Raw genomic sequence first — 21,355 nt, 5'->3', positions numbered from 1 at the left:
CTCTTGGCTTTCTTCTTTGCATTGGTTCTGTGTTTCTTATTTAATAAGAAGGTTGGTTACATCTACAAGACCCTGTTTCAAACAAACAAACAAACTAAATGATTAAAGAAAACAATGAAACCATTAAAAGGAACAGCAAACCTAACCAACAAACAAAATGACCACTGAAGTTTAAATAAACCATTTTCAAATAAATGAAAGGAGAGAGACCTTGCTTACTAATTCCCACAACTTGTAATTGAGATGTACATGAAATATTTCTTAGGCATTTACAAAAAGGAAATGTGCAACTGAAAATAGCTAGCATAAGGTGTGTTTCAGTTATTGATGATAAAAGAATAGTTTGAATACACAAAAAGTTGTAAATAATAGAATGACAGCAAAGGTAATATTAATTTATAATCCATCTATTCAGAGATGATTATCACAGTCAAGTTGATATATTTGTTCACAAGCTTTTTCTTTCAATACAGATTTAGACAATAACCTGTTGTGTCTGTGTTCAAATAGGAACATTGTAATCATCACAGATTTGTGGTTGCACCAGACAATAACCATAGCAATGAGGCCACACATGTCAGGGATGAAAGACCACTAGGAAGGTGAGCCAGCTGGCTGATAGTCATGATTTGGTGGGCTTGCAATTCAGAAATGAGGTTTGAAAGCTGAGCTATCAATAGCAGTATCTTAATCAGGGTTTCTAGGCTGTAATGAAACACCATGACTAAAACCAACTTAGGGAGGAAAGGGTTTATTTTAGTCACAGTGCCTTATAATGGTTCATCAACAAAAACAGTGGCAGGAACTCACACAGGGCAGGAACCTGGAGGCAGGAGCTGATGCAGAGGCCTTGGAGGGGTATTACTTACTGGCTTGCTCCTTGTGGCTTGCTCATCCTGCTTTCTTATAGAACCAAGACCATCAACCCAGGAATGGCACCACCCACATTGGGCTGCCCCCACCCCACATCAATCACTAATTAAGAAAATGTCCTGCAGGCCATCTTATGGAAGCATTTTCTTAATTGAAGTTTCCTCCTCTCAGACAACTTTGCCTTGTGTCAAGTTGATGTAAAACTAGCACAGAGAAGGAGCAATTTATTTAAAGTGTACTGAAGAATTTTAAAACTTGGGAATGAAATAAGATAAATAGTAGTGATTTCTACCTTACAGTCGTGAACCATAAACAAAGACAGGAATCCCAAAGCTCATCAGTCTAGTAAGTGAGTCTAATAAGTGAAGCCAGATTATGAGAAAAGAGCAACATGCCACTCCAATGTCCCTCCTGCATGTCTCTACAGTCTCTCGTTCAGCATTAGGACTTCTGACAAAGCTGCCTCATTTCAGGTAGAAGTAATAATAAACAATGTGAAAAGGTTTCCATGAAACAGTAAGGTGCAAAAAGATTCAGATAAGAGCATAACAAAGTACAGACAATGTATTTGAAATGGGATTGCAGTGTTTGGAAATACTCAGAAAAAGAAAGAAAAAAGTAATAACAAAAGCAGTTCTCCAGAGCACAAAGAAAAGGCCTTATGGAGTCTCATAGTCCTTACAGGGGACTCATTGAGAAGAAATAGACGCTCTTACAAAGGGGAGGGAAAGTGAAGAAAGCCTAGGGAAATTTTGCAGGAAAATTAACTCCTTCTAAAACCATCCTCATGTAGTATTGCAAAGAAGAATTTGTTGAAACTTGAGTCAGGGATCTGGAAAAGTGTTGCCACATTAAATTAAGAATAAAGGAAGTATGGAAGGGCCTACAAGATGACTCTGTAGAATGGTGCTCGCTGCCATATCAATGACCCTAGTGCAGTCTCTAGAACCCACATGGTCAAAGGAAAGACCAGTTCCCACAGCTTGTCCCTAGACCTCCACACATGACAGTGGCACACATATTGCCTAGTCTCAAACACATAGAGAAAAAAATTAGTAAGTGTACCAAAAAAATGTGAAAGAAAAGAATGGTAGGAAACCAACACATTGATAGATATGAAAATCATAGGCGAGGTGGGCCAAGTATCTGGGGTTTCTGTACCAAAAAAAAAAAAACAACAAAAAAACCCAAAAAAAAACAAAAAACAAAACAAACAAAAAAAAACAGAATTGAAAAATAATCTCAAAAGCATTTTTTGCTTTGTTTTTTAAGAATGGATTGCATGGATCACAGTATGAGATGATGACTACAATTTTGTGTTTTAATGAAGGTTATAAACTTGACCACAGGATACCTCTGTGCAAAGTCCTGTCTGAGAAAGAGAGAAACAGGAAGGATTTAGAGTATCTAGGGCAGAGTCCCTTGAAGAAGCATGGCTGTAAAGTTCTGTGGTGAGGAATATGATTTGCCTCATGTCTCATGGATGAACTTCTTGATGACGGCCTTACCTCACAGGGAAGGGTTGGGCAGAAATATTCTGAAATTCGGACGTGCTGAGATGGAGAACCCAAGAATGACCATGGAATCTGGTCAGTAACCCTACAGTAGACAACAGAGGGAACTACAAAACAACTTTGAAGAGTTTTGTGCCCAGGAAAGAAATGTATAGATTAGCCAATGCAAAGGTTAGTTTGAAATAAAGGAATTCGTCCCTTTAAGATAATGATAATTGTTATTTACTCGTAACTGTGGGTATATTTGGAAAGAAAATTTAAGTATATTATTTATATTTGGAGAGAGTGTGAATTTTATTCTGTGTACCTTCTAACTCTACTGTTTTTTTTTTTAAGAAGCCTCTAGTCAAAAGGGGGAAACAAACAGGAACAATTAAACATGAAATATGAGACTGAAGAGACGGCTCAGTGGTTAAGCACATGGACTGCTATTCTAGAAGAATAGGGTTCAATTCCCAGCACCAACTCAGTGGATCACAACCATGTGTCACTCTAGTTCCAGGGGATCCAATGTGCTAGTTTGGCCTCTTGTGAGGCGCTACACGTAGCATGTGGTACACAGGCATACATGCAGGCAAACCTCCTATTCACATAAAATAAAAATAAACAACCAAACCAGATAGAAAATTAGAAACAAAAATATCTGTAAAACTAAAAATTCAAAGTGAACTTTCACTGTCTATGTCAAAATCTGTAGCTGGAAGATATGAGAGAAACATAGCTGAATGTTAATCATGTAATTCTGGTAATGGCCATATGGACATACAACACAAAAGTGTAAAGCTTTTACATACTTGAACATTTTTATAATAAAGTACTAAATTTCTGTATCAGCTATTGAACTGTGATAAAATATATTTGGATAAAATATTGAAATTCAGAGGTATAAGAAGCACCCTATGAAGAATTCCTGGAGAGGTTAGATTGTCTCACATTTCCAGAAGTCATCACAAAGACATGAGGTATTGCTTCATCATTAAAAACAAATATCTACATAGAAATGTGTTGTTAATTATTAGTGGAAATTCAGGTTTGGAGTGTAAAAATGTAAAAAAAAATAGGCAATGTACCCATATAACACAAATGTTAGGTCTTATACATTGATAAGTTTGGAGACTAACAAGGTAAGAGCCATCAGCAGCTCATTTCAAGGTGCATAAAAATCCTAGAAACACAGAAATGTTTGCCCTCATTCAAAAGGAATGGAATACAGCCTAGTTGGAGATGACAGTTCCCTGTAGGGTCAGCAAGACTTCAATGTGTAATGGGGACAAAGCAGGGTCCCAAGTGTTGGCCTCTTTGTGAAAAAAGTGTAAACTATCGTGTGGGCTTTGGCAGAAAATATGTCAGGATATTAAACATGAGTTTTACAGACTCTCATACTCAGAAAATCTACTTCTAAGAGTTTACACAAGAAAATATTATCCAGCTTTATAATAATACACAGTGATATTTTGATACTTACTGTAACACTCTTTACAAAAAAGTGTCCAAGAAGTTTAATTTCCCATCAATGAAAGATAAGTTAACTATCTTTTATGTAGACAGTACACAGGGGTACGACTCAAGCCTACTGTAGTGATATCCGTAAGTCTCATTCAAGAAGAAAAATTGAAGTAGTGGAAGTGGTGGAGATGGGTTAATGGCTAAAGTGCTTGCCACAACCTCAGGAGGACTTGAGTTCTGATCCTCAGTACCATGCAAAAAGCTAGGTACAGTATTGTGTGTGCTTATAATCCCAGCCCTGGGGATGCAGAGACTAAAGGATTCCCTGGGGCCTGCTGGCCAGCCCAACTAGCTGAGTTGGCTTACACTAGGTTTGGTGAGAGATCCTACAGAAAAATAACGATGATGATGATGATGATGATGATGATGATGATGATAATGATGATGATGATGGTGATAGTGGTGGTGATGATGATGATGACAATGATAACAGCTTTTGAGAAAGATACCCAACAAAGACTTCTAGTTTCCACACTCACATATATCCAAGCACACACACACACACACACACACACACACACACACACACACACACACACTACATACATACACACACACGCACAAACACATATTGGACAGAGCAGTTATAATGATTAAAATACTATCCATAAAAGCAAACCTAACTTAGAATATTGATAAAATATTCTTGGAAGTCTATATAACTCGCATTGTACAATATATAAGAATATACAACACATTTTCCCAAGAAAATGCTTTCATAATTTTTTAATTATTTCTTTTATTTTTGAGGTTCTATTTTTCACCCCTCCTTTTCCTTCCTTTAAATCCCCATATGTATACCTCCTTGCTCTAGTTCAAATGCATATCCTCTGTTTTCATTAATTTTTGTTACGTGTGTATAACAGACACACACACATTACCTATGTATATGATTCATATCTATCACCTTGCCCAAAACTAACTCCAAACAGACTAAAGATCTAAATGTGAAACCTGAGCTCAAGTGAAACTGCTGGAAGGAAGCAGGCAGCACCTGTATGATACAGGTATAGGAAAGGACTGTCTGAACAGTGATCTATTAGACACATGAAATAAACTGATTTCTCCTCTCTGTCATGGGCACTTAGGCACATGGGTACAGGCATGGGTTCTTGTAGAAGGCTTCCTGGATAGCTTACTACATTGCTGGTAAGGATGGTGTTACTCGTCTGTGCTGAGTGATTTGTGCCAAGTTTGTCTAGAATCAGCAGAGATTCTGGTAGAGAGGATGCCAGGTGTAACAGGCACCAGGTGTCAAGGATCAACAGGTACCTGGTAATGGCTGAGTGTCTGAGGATGGAGAAGTCAGATGCACACATGCTGCTCACCAGTACTCACACAGGAAACTAAAGAAACCCATGTCGGCACGATAGTACAATATTGCCTGTCTTTTCACCTAATAAATGATTGGATTTTCTCTCAAGACCATCATTCCTTCCATGGAGTCTGGTCCCATGGTATTAGTAACACATGGCTGGGATATCCACGAGTCACCATCTCATTAGGGAACAAAGGGCTATCAACATGCTTTCTTGTTTTCGTTGCTGTTGTTGCCTTGTTTTGTTTGTTTGTCTTAATAAGCAGCTCATCCTGTGTAAGTTCTCAAGACAGCCTCTCACATCAGGGTGAGGGAGTGGTCAGAGCTGCCTTGAGCCTGCGTGACTGTATTTCCCAGAATTCAGTAATTCATCTCTTTGTTCAGGGTCTTTGTCTCTTCTGGGATCACGTGGTTCCCAGAACTCTTCACTGTTAATATTTTGATGACATCATGTTTGTGTACATGTTCTGGTTACTTTTCCTGATCAGGGACTCTGGATTCACATTGTGTGCAATGATGCACATCACCGAGGAACTGGTCTAGGATTTTTATACATTTACGTATTTGGGGCTGACTTATTATTAACAATCAACTGTATGAAGAAGATAGACTCCTTCAAAACTTCAGGTCTCTGGGTTTCTGATGATCCCAGCTGTGAGGCTGGCTTCTGTCTGCACCAAACACCTTTCCAATGCTCAGAAAACTGATTGGTTCACCTTATCTGGCATGCCTGAAGGAGAGCTGTGGGAAGTGTTCACAGGCTGTCATGTTTTGTTGTTGTTGTTACTGTTTGACTTTATCTGTTACCTATCTTACACTTCTCCAAAATCTCTGCAAGATTTCTTCCAGCAACTGAGTTAGAAGTAGACATGACTTGCATTAGGCAATAATGACATCACAATCTTTTGCCTTTTAACAAACCATTAATCTTAATCTCTTTTAGTGAACTCCACAGTTTGCTGATTGTGGGAAGCAATGGTCTGTGAGGCAAGATTGCCAGCAGGCTCTTTCTATTAGAACTATCTTGTCATTGTGTTTGTTTTGATAGCTACTTGGAAATACATCCATGGGGATGCAGTGTAAATAGTAGATAAACCACATTTCAGGTGCGAACCTAGGATCCTACAGGGGGATTGGGACAATACCACATTATTTGGTTTGAGCTGATGGGAGGTTCTGGAACATCAGGGGCATAAGAATTCAAACCATGGAGGAGGAGGCCAGCAGGAAGAGGCAAGCTTTCCCTTTCATGGTAATGTTGTGTGCAGAGTACCTGTGGGGAACATTTTAGGTCTGTGCCAGGAGACAATTACACATTTGTCTTGAACTTTTACAACAAGCTGTGATGGTCAAAAAGACAGCTGAGCCTTTCCATAAGCCTTTTAAAGACAGATCACAGCAGACAATGGGAACTGTTTAAAGGCAATGCCAGTCTGTTTTTTCACAGGCGTTAGAGAGTATGTGCAGCATGTTTCACCCTATCAAAATTAATGACCTCAAATAAACAAAACAAAGGTTAGCTATTATATCAGAGGAATGTCAAAGAAAAAGAAATTGTACCAAGAGGCTGCCCATAAAGGTGATGAGAGCTAGGAATGGCTACTGAGAGGATCAGTGTGATTATCTGGACTCTCAGGTAGAACACAAGGGTCACTGGTGACAAGATAGACAAGCGACAAACTTCCACATTATCTATTCCCCATATTAAAGTGAAAGAATCTAACAGTGACTAAGAGCACAAGATCTTGACTAGAGCATTAAATAATATTTACTGTGAAGAACATGAATTTGAAACATACCAGACCAGTTCTATTCAACAGGCAGCGGTAAATGCCCCTTGAGCACTTTGATGAGGCTAATACAAAATGAGATGCTTGCCTGTGAGCAATGCAGAGTAGATTTTAAAACATGTAAACAGCCTACGAGTTATTGGCTATTGATTGTACAGCATTTCTGTGTGCACTGAAATGGAATAAATAATTCCAGTTATGGTGACCTACATCACTCTCCCTACGTTAAATATGGCATGTGACAATTTCACATCATATGCGTGGCTCATGCCTGCAAGTTCACTAACTGTTAGAGTGCCCTCACTTGGAGACTAAGTTGTGAGAGAATTGAGGGTGCTTCCAGGTCAAGTGGTCTGATGTCCTGCCTTTCTGTTAGGACACTAGCACTTGCTAAATGGACCAAATGTGTGAGCTTGCTGCTTAGACAATTCTCTTTCCTAGAAAAATGGGTATGCTTCTCTCCAGCTTCTGTGTCTCATTGTGTGACAGAACTGTCCTGGACAGACACAATGCACACACTTCTACTCACCCCAGAGAAGGAGTCCAGGACAGACCAAAGTAGAGATAACATCAAAGTCTATCTTAGTGAACCAGTGAGTTGTATTGAAGTTAAGTAGAGGAATACGGGTGAGAGATTACTTACAGCAGCAAAAATAACTCGAAGATAGCTGCATCACCAAAGCCCACCCCAGCATGGGTAACAGTTCACCAAAGCTGGGAATCTGGAGAACTCTGCTCAATAGGTTGCAGGGTTTCTTTTCTCAGCAACTCAATTTGTCTGTGCCTCTTCCAGGCAGCTCCACTTGTCCCTGTTTCCTCCAGGCAGTTAGGCTGGTCTCTGCTTTGCAGCTTGACTTTGTTGACAGTGAGACTCAACAGTCTTTATTGCTTACTCTGGGAGGGAGGGGCCTAGTGGACTTCAGGTTAGTTTCAGGAACTTCCTGAAGCTATTTTGAGTTGTTGCCTTCTGCTTTAAGGAGCTTCCCTGGGAAATGGAGAGTTTCAATCTCAGAGGAAAAGGCTCCAAATAGTCCATGACTCTTTTATTTTTCAAATTCCTTCTTCTCTTCTGTACCAGTGTAATAAAATCAGATGCCACACTGATGATGGTAAATAATTGACAGTCAGGCAACCGAAATAAATAAAGATCAGGGTAGAAACTACTACAGACTAGAAAATTAAAAGCACTAGAGATTGTCCACCCTAAAACCTACAGGTACAATCAAGTAGCTGCCACACCTGCAGAGAGACCGAATGTTTCATATATATATATTTCCACCATGCCTGGTGTCCTTTTCTTAATAACAGAAAAGTATGCCCAGTGACTCTTCTGTTACTTCCTTCTCTTTATTTCTGCACTCAGGAAAGCTGTCTGCATAGAGATCAACATCCTCATTGAAACAGAGGGAAATGAAGTATCTGGTTTCACTGAACTTGATAGAATAGAAAGTAGGGCGTGAGGGGGAAATGAAGGAGAACCAAACAGAGGGAGGCACTGAAGTTTCAAACACCCATAATCCCCTTGGCTCCAGGGAAGGTGTTCTCTGACAATATGCATAGCACTTTCCAGACAGCTTTGTTTTCATGGACATTATACAAATTGAAACAGTCATTACACATTGTAAATTTGCTAGGGAAATCATCGCTGAAACTTCTAGAAGATCCATTAAGGACATGTAATAGTTCTGAGTATCATTTTTCACTCTCAAAAATATCCTTACTAGAAGATAAATTATATGATCAGAGTTATCATGTCCTTTTAGTTGGACTTCCTACATCTCCATCTTCTTGTAGTCTTTCCCGGGTCTAAATTGAAAAGCTGACGTTGTATTAGAAAAGTGTATTTTCTTCTGAAACAGTGAGTGATAAGAAATCTTCCAAGTACTTGAGGATCAAATAAAGGAAATTCTTCATAGTCAGGTCTAGGGAATCTTTGGGATTCCAGTTCTATATGACATTGTAGGAACCAGTGACAAAAGGATTTCTCATTATTTTCATTCCCAAGGAGAAGATTTTATTATGATTATCATTTTCCTGTTAATGAATCTGCATTTATTATCTGCACATGCATATGCTGGGGTAGGTAAGGAATCAGACAAGGTGTATTTTAGTTTTAAAATCACTGGTTCATTAGCATACCTTTAGTGAATTGATGAGGAATACTGCATTTATCCTGAGATGGAGATCCAAGGTTCCAGAATCCATGGTATCCAGTCATCTAGGGTTGAAGAATCAGCTGAGATAAACAAATAAACCCACCAGTAACACTAAAGTGAAACCTTTGCTTTGCTGGAACAATTGACAGTAGTTAGCTAGGGCTGAAAAATTAGCTGAGATTAACAAAAGACCAGCATCCCTGAGCTTCTGGGAAGTGTTTCTTCAAGGTCAATTCACAGGAGCTGTGGTCCAGTGGTAGACAAAGCTGCATCTCAAGTTGGCAGATAAATTTGGTAATTTTTTTAGAAAGTTTTATTCATTTTACATACCAATTACAGATCCCCCTCTTTCCTCCTCCCGCCCCTCCAACCTCTTATCTCCTCCAACCCATCCCCCATTTCCTCCAGCAAGAAGGTAAGGCCTCCCATGGGGAGTCAGCAGAGCCTTGTATATTCAGTAGAGGCAGGTCTAAGTCCCTCCTCCTGCCTCAAGACTGTGTGAGATGTCCCACCATAGGTTGTGAGCTCCAAAAAAGCCTACTCACACACCAGAGATGGATCCTGATCCTAGTGCCAGGGGGCCCCTTAAGCAGATCAAGCTACACAACTGCCTCACTTATGCAGAGGTCCTAGTCCAGTCCCATGGAGGCTCCACAGGTGTTGGTCTAAATTTCATGAGCTCCCATTATTTTGGTTTGTTGTCTCTGAAGGTTTCCCCATCATAATCTTGATGCACCTTATTCATAGAATCCCTCTTCTCTCTCTTTGACTGGACTCCTGGAGCTCAACCTGGTGCTTGGCTGTGGATCTCTGCAATTGCTTCTGTCAATTACTGGAGAAAAGCTCTATGATGACAGTTAGAGTATTCAATGATCTGATTACTGGGGTAAGCCAGTTCAGGTACCCTCTCCACTATTACTAGTAGTCTAAGCTGGGGTCATCCTTGTGGATTCCTGGGAACTTTCTTAGCACCGGTTTCTCCCTTACCCCATAATGTCCCCTTTTATCAAGGCATCTCTTTCATTGCTCTCTGACTTCATCCCTGTTCTAGCTTGACCATCCCATACCCTTATCCATCCCCTGTCTGCTACCCTCTATTTCCCACTCCACATCCCCAATTTACTCATGGAGATCTCATCTATTTCCCCTTCCCAGGGTGATCCATGTGTCCCTCTTTGGGTCTCTCCTTGTTTCTTAGCTTCTCTGGAGCTGTGGGTTGTAGTCTGGTTATCCTTTGCTTTACATCTAGTATCCACTTATGTGTGAGTACATACCAAGTTTGTCCTTCTGAATCTGGGTTACCTCAGTTAGGATGATAAATTTGGTAATTTGTAATAGTCTCCCACATTACTGGTTTTGGTGGCAAGAAAGGATTGATGTGAACTGCTGTAGGATTGTAGAACTGTAGGATTGATGGGAACTGCTGAGGTCTAGCACCATGATGGGCCAGGAAAGGCCACTGGTGAAGGTACAGCCACATTTTCAAATCAAAGGGGAAACAAGTTGAGCTTTGTGGTGATATTGTGTTCCCCAAAAAATTGTGAACCCTAATAAACTTATCTGGGGTCAGAGAACAGAACAGCCACTAGACATAGAGGCCAGAAAATGGTGGCACACACGCCTTTAGTCCTAGCATTCCAGAGGCAGAAATCCATTCAAGGCCACACTGGAAGCAGCCAGGCATGGTAACAAGAGCCTTTAATCCCAGGAAGTGATGGCAGGAGCAGAAAGATATATAAGGCATGAGAACCAGGAACTGAAGCTGGTTAAGCTTTTAGGCTTTTGAGCAGCACAGTTTAGCTGAGAGACATCCAGTCTGAGGAAACAGAATCAGCTGAGGAACTAGCAAGGTTAGGTGGCTGTAGCTTGTTCTGCTTCTCTGATCTTCCAGCTTTAACCCAATACCTGGCTCCGGGTTTGATTTTATTAATAAGATCAGTTAAGATTCATGCTACAGAGCTTGTGACCAAGTGACAGAGAAGGAGTCCCTAAAGAGAACCCAAAAGAGGCTACAGGTGAGGATAGTGGCCAGTAGCTGTGTAGACCCCAGGGTATTGGAGACACCAGGACTGTGGGATGACCACCAAAGACAATGGCAGGTGTGGGGAGGAGATAATGGGGCAAAGTGATTATGCTATGAATTGCAGAACCAGAGTTGTGGGGCTGCCTAAGCCATTTGGAGCCCAGAAGATTGGGAGTAAGTCCCAAACATAAGGCACTGTTTAAAGTGTTGAATTTTGGTTTTGCTTTGATTTGCTTGTGGCTGTGTCCTGGTTCTTCACTTTTGTGAATTACCTGTAAGTGTTAGAGCTTTGAAGGGAAAGGCATCCTGGCAATCAGAAGCCAAGGGTTACCTACAGCTCAGAAGGAAAAGGTATCCAAGCAGATAGAAGCCAAGGATTACCTACATCTCGGAAGGGAAAGTTATCCCAGCAGTAGGAAGCCAAGGATTGCCTATAAGTGTTACAGCTCTGAAGGAAAAGGTATCCTGATTTACCTACAGCTCATTTCTGGTTGGGGTCAGTTTCCCCAGAAAGGTATCACAGTCTTTGCTCCAGGAAAGTTTTCCCTAATGCAAGTGTAGCAACTCTGCTCCAGCAGGGGAGAATTTCCCCAGTGAGGTTGTCATAGCTCTTCTCTGCTTTGCTCCAGATTAATGTCACAGCTCTGCTCAGCTTCCCTGGAGTGTAGCACCTTGCTCTAGCAAGGGAAAGTTTCTGCAGCCAAAGTGTTAGAGGTTGGATCTGCTCTTGATAAGTTCCACTCCAGTGAGGCTGGTTATAGCTCCGTTCTGCTTTGGCAAAAGAGTTTCCCCACAGAAATGTAGCAGTTCTGTTCTGCTCTGGTGAGTCATTACAACTCTGCTCCTGTGAAAGTTGTTACATCTCTGCTCCACTCTGGGGAAAGAAAGTCCTTACCACAAACTTCACTCTAGAGATTTATTGGGAGAGAGAAGTCCAGGAGAGTGGCTGCCTGTGCCAGGATGGAAAAGGGCAGCCCCAAACGGAACAGGTACAGGTCTTATATAGGATTTCTTAGAGGCGGAACTTCACAAGGTGGGGATTTTCAGGGTGGGGATTGATAGGATTTCAATTCCTGAGCTTGGGACAATTGTTTGAATTTCATGCTCAGAGATTGGTTGATTTTGTGCTCTGGGACTGGTTGGTTTTTGTGTTCAGGGATTGGTTGGTTTTCAGTTCCTAAATTGGTTAGAGGTAGGGTGTGTTTCTTTGGCTCTGGACTCAGGGCCAGGATGTTCTTTCACTGGCCCTTTTTATCCTGTGGATTAAAGTTTTAAAGTGTTCACAATTTTTTTTTAAAGACTGGGAAATTTAAAGCGACTTTTTGTTCTATATTAAAATAATAACGTGATTTGGGGGACAAACAAGAAAGGAAGTGTTATAGCTTGAGAGTGATGACCTCAAGTTGACGACGAGTCAATTATGCTGGTTAGTTTTTGGGTTTTTTTTTTTTTTTTGTCAGCTTGATACAAGCTAGGGTGATATGGGAAGAGGGAATCTCAAAAGGGAAAATGTGGCCAGTCCATTAGCTTGGCCTGTGGCAAGTTTGCAGAGCATTTTATTGATTAACTATTGATGTAGTGGGTGTCTAGACCACTGTGGGAAGTGCCACCTCTGGACAGGTAGCTGGAGTTGGAGTTGCATCAAAAAACAAGCTGAGTAATGGATGAGGAATAAGTCAATACATTGTGATCTCCATAGTTCTGCTTTAGTTCTAGCCTCCAGGCTCCTGACTTTCTTGAAATCCTGCTTTGGCATCCTTTAGTGATGGACTATGATGTACAAGACGTGTAAGTTAAATAAACCCTTTTTCTCTCTAATTTGATTTTTATCATGGTTTGCATCCCAGCAACAGGAAGCAATCTAAGATAGTCTCAGTTACCCAAACAGTGGATTCCAATATTAAATCAGTCCAATGTATGTTTATGAATCAAAGTTAGCACTAGACTAGGCAGAATGCCTGCTTTTTCTAAATTTCCAATTACTGAGATCTGATATTGCTTTAAAAGGCATTAACATAATGCAATTAAAACTCAAAATGGCTCTGTTTCTTTTTAAAAATAAAATAAACATGCGTAAAGATGTAACATTATTACTTCATTTCTTCTAGCATGACAATTTTCCAACACAATTCCTCTAAGATACACGCTTAAATAAATAACATCATTGTTATAAACAAAATTGTTTAATTATTAGGAAAAGTTTGCCAACTTAAAAAAATTAAGATTTCCCATTATATTTTAATTGTATTAAATGACTTTAGTTCATGATAATAAGTTGAATTATTTTCATCAGTTTTTAATTTAAGCCATGTAATATTATTAAGTATCTGTATGTATAGTGTTTTTATTTTAATGACGGAAAACACAGGCATCATTTTACTCTCAATAAGATTTTTTTTTTATTCTTTGCTCATGAGAAACACACATTCTATGTTTAGAAGAAAACAGTTAATAATTAATATTTTATTTGTTTAAGTGTCTTACCTCTTAAATACTTGTACCAAATATTTTTCACAACCACAGAAGGGATTAATTTATGAAATGGTAAATTTTTTTAAAAGACAGATTTGGTATTTTTGCTTTCAGTGTGTAAATTGTAAACAACTGCTAGATTGAATGTTTTATATTGAGTGTATTTATCATTTTTCAGAATATGAAATTATCCAAAATAAGTGAATAAATAAGTAAACATAAGTTCTGAGTTTATTTTATAGCTTTTATTGAGACTCATCACTTAAATTTTCAGAACACACCCAACTCCAGATGGTCAATCTCCTGCTTGAAAACCTTGTAATAAAGTACTTGATAGCTTTGGGTCTCTGCTGTATCCTGGGCTCTGCTCATCTTCTTGGGAGATATGTTGGGCAACAGTGTAAAAGGCTTTCTTTTAGGCTACCAACCAGCTCCAAAATCATGACACAAAGATTTGTTATTATTTATGATGCTCAGCTTTTTCTTAGCTCTTATTTTAATCTGTTCCTCTTTATCTGTTTGCCTCAGGGCTTTTTATCTTTCTCTCTGTATGTCCTACTTTCCTTGCTTCTTGTATCTGGCTGGCTGGTGGCTGGATGGCTACTGATCCCAGGTATCTCTCTCTCTCTCTCTCTCTTTCTCCCTCATTCTCTCCTCCTTCTTATCTCTTGAGCATAGATTTCTCCTGCTACTTATACTCTCTGCCAACCAGCCCCACCTAGTCTTCTCTTGCCTAGCTATTGGCAATTCAGCTTTTCATGAGACCTATCAGGTGCCTTAGACAGGCAAGGTGAAATAGCAACATATCTTTACATAATTAAACAAATGCAGCATAAGTAAATGTAACACATCTTTACATTATTAGCAAAGGCAGCATAAACAAATGTAACACATCTTTACATAGTTAAAATAATATTCCACATTTCCCCCATTTTGTCTAAATAAAAAGAAAGATTTTAACTTTAACATAGTAAGATTGTGTACAATAAGAAATACTATATACAAGTAAGTATTACATCCACAATGTCCAGTCCTTCTGCATTTGGCAGATTCAGAGAAATTACTCTATTATCTACCCTATTTAGATGAGTCCAAATCTTAGTACCTACTTTACCTTCTATCATAGCTAGAGAAAACTGTAACTATAAGTATCCCATCATCAACTTTATCTAAGACCACAGAGGGATATAATATTACCTGAGTAAAGAGAAAGTGTAATGCAAGCCACTTACAAAACTGCAGAAATGACAGACATCTGATTGTCTGGACAGTCTCCCAAGGTTCCTCTGCAGCGTTGGGGCATCTGTCTTGGCCTACATGCTTTGAATATCTGGCAGACTTTGCTATAAAGCAGGAATGTTTGAAGGACTGTTCCACCTTGTTTTGGCAAAGTTCAGCAGTTGCTTTCCTTTGTGTCCTGAATATCTAATTTGGACATTATACTGTCAGTAGTCAAGGCAAAGATAGTTTCTTGACCAAATGGCTAGCTTTGACACAATGAAAATAAACTCCATATGGAGGTTCTTTGATGCCCATTATCCTTCTGTGAAGTAGATTAGTGTTGCCAGGAGCACACATGTCTCACTGTTATGAAAAGTTCCATGTTAACAAAACATTTTAAATGCCGTATTCTGTAGGTCTTTGAAGTGTTTGAAGACCATCCATCTATCTAAAAAATACCTGTTTAACCTTGAACACATGCATACTGTATGCTTGAAAACATACCTAACATAACTACAAGTTTGATTATTATAAGTGACTAACTACTAACCTACATTTTTAAATTATATAACATTTAGATGAGCTGAATAAGCACAGTATCCCAGCCAAGAGTAGAAATGTACATTCAGTACAACAAAAACAATTTTAAATTTGTATCAATGTATTAAAGTCCATACCAATGTAAAATACTTGAGGTTAATAGTTGTTTTTTTATCCTATATTCCCCCAAAATGATAACAAACATCCATAACCCACCAAATGACCAAAAACCACCCACCCCACCTCTTGGGAATGTGGGCACTGTGCTTTATAGACTGCTTCCTGTTGTCTGTAGACAATGGCATCTTTAGGGAACCTGGGAAAATTGAGATAATGGTCAAATCCTGGGAAAACTAGCCATAGCATTTGTTTTTCAGTCTCTGTGCAATGGAAAAGTACAAGGCTTATTTGCAGTCCTAGCTAGAATAGTCTGTGAGTGTGGATCATCTCAGCCAGTATCCTTGAAGCTGTTCTGGATGCAGAACTCTGAGGAAACTGCAACAGAGGCACTCTGAGAGGCTGGATCACTCAGGCTACCCATTTTCATTGTTTTCTGGTCCCCCTGTTCTGAAAACACACAAACGTTAAAAAGTAACATACATATCTGCATTAACACAAGTATGGACTGTGCCTTGTACACAAGTCAGCCAAAGATGATTTTTTGTTTTATGTTTGAGCAGGCAAAATATGTTACCTGTCTTGTAGTTTTTCTGTGATTATTTCTTTATGTCTATAGCCAGGATTTTCAGGGATCTCACTTCATTAAACCTGATCTCTATTAATCTTGAATGAATCCACAGGCTTTTGTTTCTTGTAGAAAAAAATATAACTAGTTCTGCAATGTAATACATTTTTTTTGCTTCCATTTTAAAGTTAAGACATCCCTAAAGTATCTCAGCTGGTTTAATTCAACAGTCCCTCTTACAATCCCATTTCTCCCAGGAGCTATCATTTACTCATTAGCATTAAAAAAAATCCAAAGTCAACACAACACTATACAGGAACCAGACTCTCTGGGTATTTTTCATCATTGTATGGCTTATTCTTTTTTTATATTACTTTACTCTTTCTTAGAGACTTACTTTATTACTTTTAAACTATTTATTTATTTTTTTTGTCTTCAGCAGATGTAAGAAAATCACTTACAAAATGAATATTGGAATATTTGATTAATCAAACACAATATTAAAAATCAAAACAATAATCTGTATCTTTCCACACTGTGCATCAAAACTCATACGAAGTTAATAACAATTTTAAACTAGGTATATCTCATCCAAGTTTTTCTTCAGAGGAAAGAAGTGCCACAATGCTGGTTGTTACAACACAGAGCCAGACAATGATGGCCCCAGGACAATCACACTTTTTAAAAAAATATATATATTTTTATTTTATAATTAACTTAATTTCACATATCAGCCACGGATTCCCCCATCCTCCCTCCTCCCATCCCACAGCCTTCCCTCCCAATCCAGCCCCTATTCCCGCTTCCTCCAAGGCAGGGTCTCCCCTGAGGAGTCAGCCCAGGCTGGTAGACTCAGCTGAGGCAGGTTCAGTCCCCTCCTCCCTACACCAAGGCTGAGCAAAGTGTCTCAGCATAGGCTCCAGGCTCCAAAAAGCCAGCCTGTGCACCAAGGACAGGTCCCGGCTTCACTGCCTGGGGGCCTCCTAAATGGTTCAAGCTCATCAACTGTCTCACTTATCCAGAGGGTCTGGTCCAGTTCCATGGGAGCTCCTCAGCCATTGGTTCACAGTTCATGCATTTCCACTAGTTTGGCTATTTGTCCCTGTGCTTTTTCCAATCACCGTCTCAATATCTCTCGCTTATACAATCCCTCCTCTCTCTCACTGATTGGACTCCCGGAGCTCCACCTGGGGCTCAGCTGTGGATCTCTGCATCCACTTCCATCAGACACTGGATCCGAGTTCTATCATGATAGCCAGGGTGCTCAGCCATCTGATCACCAGAGCAGGTCAGCTCAGGCACTCTCTCGACCATTGCCAGTAGTCTACAGTGGAGGTATTTTGACTGTTGATATCCTTTTTCTTTTCTTTCTTAAGCCTATGCACATTGTTAAATACACTGGAACCTGTTTAGAGCTTTTTTCTGTAAGGACCTGCTTTTCTAAATGCCTGCAGCTGCATACTTGCAGCATTCTCTGATGCATGAACCAAACTTTAAACTGCTACATGGCAGAAGCTAGGCCCTCTGCTGGTGGCTCTGGTGTCCACACCCTGTGGACCTTGCTGAGTGTCTCTCTCTTTTATTTTTTTTTTTTAAACTGAGAACTGCATTCAATCACCCTAGCTGGTGCCTGTACTGAGACAGGCATCCCTATCCAGTACACTTTCTACTTAATGTGCTGACTTTTTTTTTTAAACTATCTCAAACCCTATGTGGAAATTTGGCCCTCACATTGGAATGCCAAATGTAGCAGGCTTTTTCTTTGGGACTATCAACCAGCTCCCAAATTATGACATTATAACACAGAGACTTGTTATTAGGTATGAATGAATGACCTTTTCTTAGCTCTTGTTTTAATCTGTTTCTCTTTATCTACATTTTGCCTTGGGCCTTTTTCTGTTTTCTTTCCTTATCTATGTCCTACTCTCACTGCTTCTCTTGTCTGGTTGCCTGGCAGCTGCCTGGCTTCTGGCCCTGGGTATGTCCGTCTCTTTCTCTCTTGTTCTCTCCTCCTTCTTCTCTCTTGAGACTAGATTCCTCCTCCTACTTATTCGCTCTGCCTGCCAGCCCTGTGTATCCCCTCTCTTGCCTAGCTATTGGCCATTCAGCTTTTCATTAGACCAATCAGGTGCCTTAGGCAGGCAAGGTGAAACAGCAATGAATCTTTACATATTTAAATAAATGCAGCATGAACAAATGTAATACACCTTTACAAAGTTCAATATTCTATAACTTAAATAAATGTAACACATCTTTACATAGTTAAGATAATATTTCACATCACAACAACAGTCTATCTTCTCTCCTTTCCTTCTATTGCAGAAATCACCTGTGTATCTTTGACATGTTTAATGTTTGAGTAAGATTTTTTTTTAATATTGTGTGGGTAAAATATTTTTTAAAATATTATAAATATGTAGTAACTCAATTGATCCTTAAGATCTAATAATAATTTAATGTGTTTATTTTTATCAGATTAAGTATAAATTCTATTACCAAAGAGACAAGGGATATAATTGTGTGTGTGTGTGTGTGTGTGTGTGTGTGTGTGTGTGTTGTTGTTGTTGTTGTTCATGGGAACACATAATGTTTCTATGTATATGTGAGAGGAGAAGGAACTATTTCAAACTTTGTCTTCACCAAAGAATCTACTTCCCCATAGGGCTTTTCAGTTGAAACACATTTTTGAAGTCCTAAGGAGAAGGCTAGATATGAGCTTGGATATCTCACATAGATGTGAAAAATCTATGGATGGTTTTGGAGGGTCAGTTTGGGGTACTATGTGAGAAAGACTTGATGAGACAGTAGATTAAAAACATCCTTCTCAGAACCAATGAAGAAGATTGAGACTAAGAAAGAGCGAATTCCATTCCAGCGAGAGGGAAGCCAAGCCTTAGACTTCATTTCCTTCTCTAGAACAGCTCACTTCTAGCTTGCCTAGCTGTGTGCACTTGCTTCACTAAACTCAGATATAATTAACGGAATGATTTATGGGTGGGGTTCTAATGCAAATTCATTGTAAACTGAGCTCATTATTCCTGTAGAGTCATTGATTGCTATTTCATGAACAATTAATTATGAATTAAGATCATAATTTATATGGAGTCAATGGTGTGCTAAGAATGATTCCTTGTAAAATGCTAAATATTGGGTGTGCCATGCCTATTAAAAAGTAAAAATCTCAAGGGCACTGGGGACAAAGACAAGGTGAATTTTCTTCCATGTGGTAGTAGAAGAGCAGACTATTGTTCTGGAGGCTGATTTCCAAATATGTTGAAACAGAAGGGTTTGGAAATGATGCTGTTTGTTTCAGCCTGTCAAGAGTCTTTAATTGATGTCAATGGTGCCTGATTTCAGATCAGCAAGTTGAACATTTGCTCATTGGACTATATGTTGTATGTCATCCAGGTAGCTGGGTCCATTTTGTGATTTTTCTCAAGGAATTCAGAAAGTGACATTTCTATCTTTCTCTACCCTGGGTTTATCCATTCTATGCATTCCACTCATTAAAATTAACAAGAAGCACTTTTTCACATATCTGTACATCTAGACCCCACCATTCTGGAATGTCCTCTGGATATCATTGAGAACACATGTTCTCAAATATCATCATGAGAATACGGAAACGATTATACAATGAGAATTTTGTTGCCGAATGTTTGTGTTCACACAGAAATGTTGGGATCTCTTGGTTTGGAAGATGATTTTCCTTCTAATAACAAGAGGTTGGCTCATGATTCAAAATACAGATTTTTTTTAACTATTAAGTACAATGCAACATTGTTTAATTTAAAAACTATTTTATCATAGCTCATATGGTTTTGAATAAGTTATATTATTTGGTATTTGATTTTTTGCATGAATTAAAATTCTGTTTTGATTTATACCTCCAGGTAATTAACCACGGAAACATGGTGAGTTGTAACTGCTAGGGATGATGGCTTAAGTGGTTATACAATGATGCCTGTAATTTGGCATAACAGCAAGTCTGGAAAGAATTTGGTAAAACTGCTTTCACGGCACATGTTTAGTTCAACATTACCGTAAGCAACGGAATGCTGCATGCAATTTAAATGCATATGTATTATCCTTATGCTAACAAGGAAAGTAATTATTTGGACTTCTTTTTTGTAGGAATACTCCGTGGGCTGATGACTGGTTTTCATAATCCCATTAGTAGTTTAGCTTTGGATTATTAACAGAGATGGTGTGGATGTTGCAGATCATTTTGAAATAAGCAGGAGATCCTAGAGATAAATCAGTCTCCTTCTAATATATCCTAGGCAAGCTAGTGTAAAGTTCCATGTTTATCACTGTGGGAAAAACAAGCAAGAGTTTTCTTTCTTAGAGATAATAAAAGGCTAAAATGTAAATTACTAATAGAACGGAACACAATTATTACTTTTATAATATTTTAAATATAAGTGTACATTATTTAAATGTTGTTTTGAATTATGAATACCATATTTCAGTTTCAATTTAATCAAGATGCTGGCCCATATAAAAAAGTATAAAAGTATAGTTTTTAATTTTTGAAAGATCCTTCTAATACTATCAATAATGAAGATAGATCAGATAAAATTGTATGCAAAAATATTTATTTAAAATGTCTTGAAAATAACTTCTAAATATTTGTTATAAGTAGTCTAGTGTTCTGGAAACAGAATATAAAATATGCATGATGCAAAGGAAATAATAAAAACCATAATGTATGTTACAATCAAGAAAATAGGATTGCTGTCAACTTCTCTGTTGTTAGACAGACAGTTCTCACATGCAAAATAAGATGTGTTTGAAGGCAGCAAAAAGTTTGTTTTTAATAATATTTCCCTATTCTTTTTGGATGCTGTGCATAAAGAAAATGTAAATTGAATAATTTCTGTACATTTCTAAAATTCATATGGCTCAAGTAAGATTGTTGAAACTAAGGCCAAAAGTTTCCCTTTCTGGAATTTCCTTCCAAGATGATGTTTCCTATGAAGCTATTCATGCAACAGCTTTGGATCCCTTCCTGAGATCATCTTCAGGTGTGAGGAAACATACTCACAGGAGCTGTGAGTATGCATTTGGGAATGGTTCTGAGTCCAACCTTTACTGTTGGCTCCTTTGTTGAAAACAGTTATAAAAGTGTTACAAATCCAATAAAGATTTTTTTCTCCTCTACTATGCTCCTCTGTGGTCTCTACGTACACTGTCTTCCTTTTGGGCCTTGGTATGGGGAGTTGGAGACATGGCTCAGTGGTTAAGAGCATACACT

This window comes from Peromyscus californicus, unplaced genomic scaffold (genome assembly GCF_007827085.1).
Source record: "Peromyscus californicus insignis strain IS unplaced genomic scaffold, ASM782708v3 Scaffold_9__1_contigs__length_137607984, whole genome shotgun sequence".
In the NCBI taxonomy this organism is placed as follows: Eukaryota; Metazoa; Chordata; class Mammalia; order Rodentia; family Cricetidae; genus Peromyscus; species Peromyscus californicus.
Note: the sequence above shows the minus strand (reverse complement) of the source record.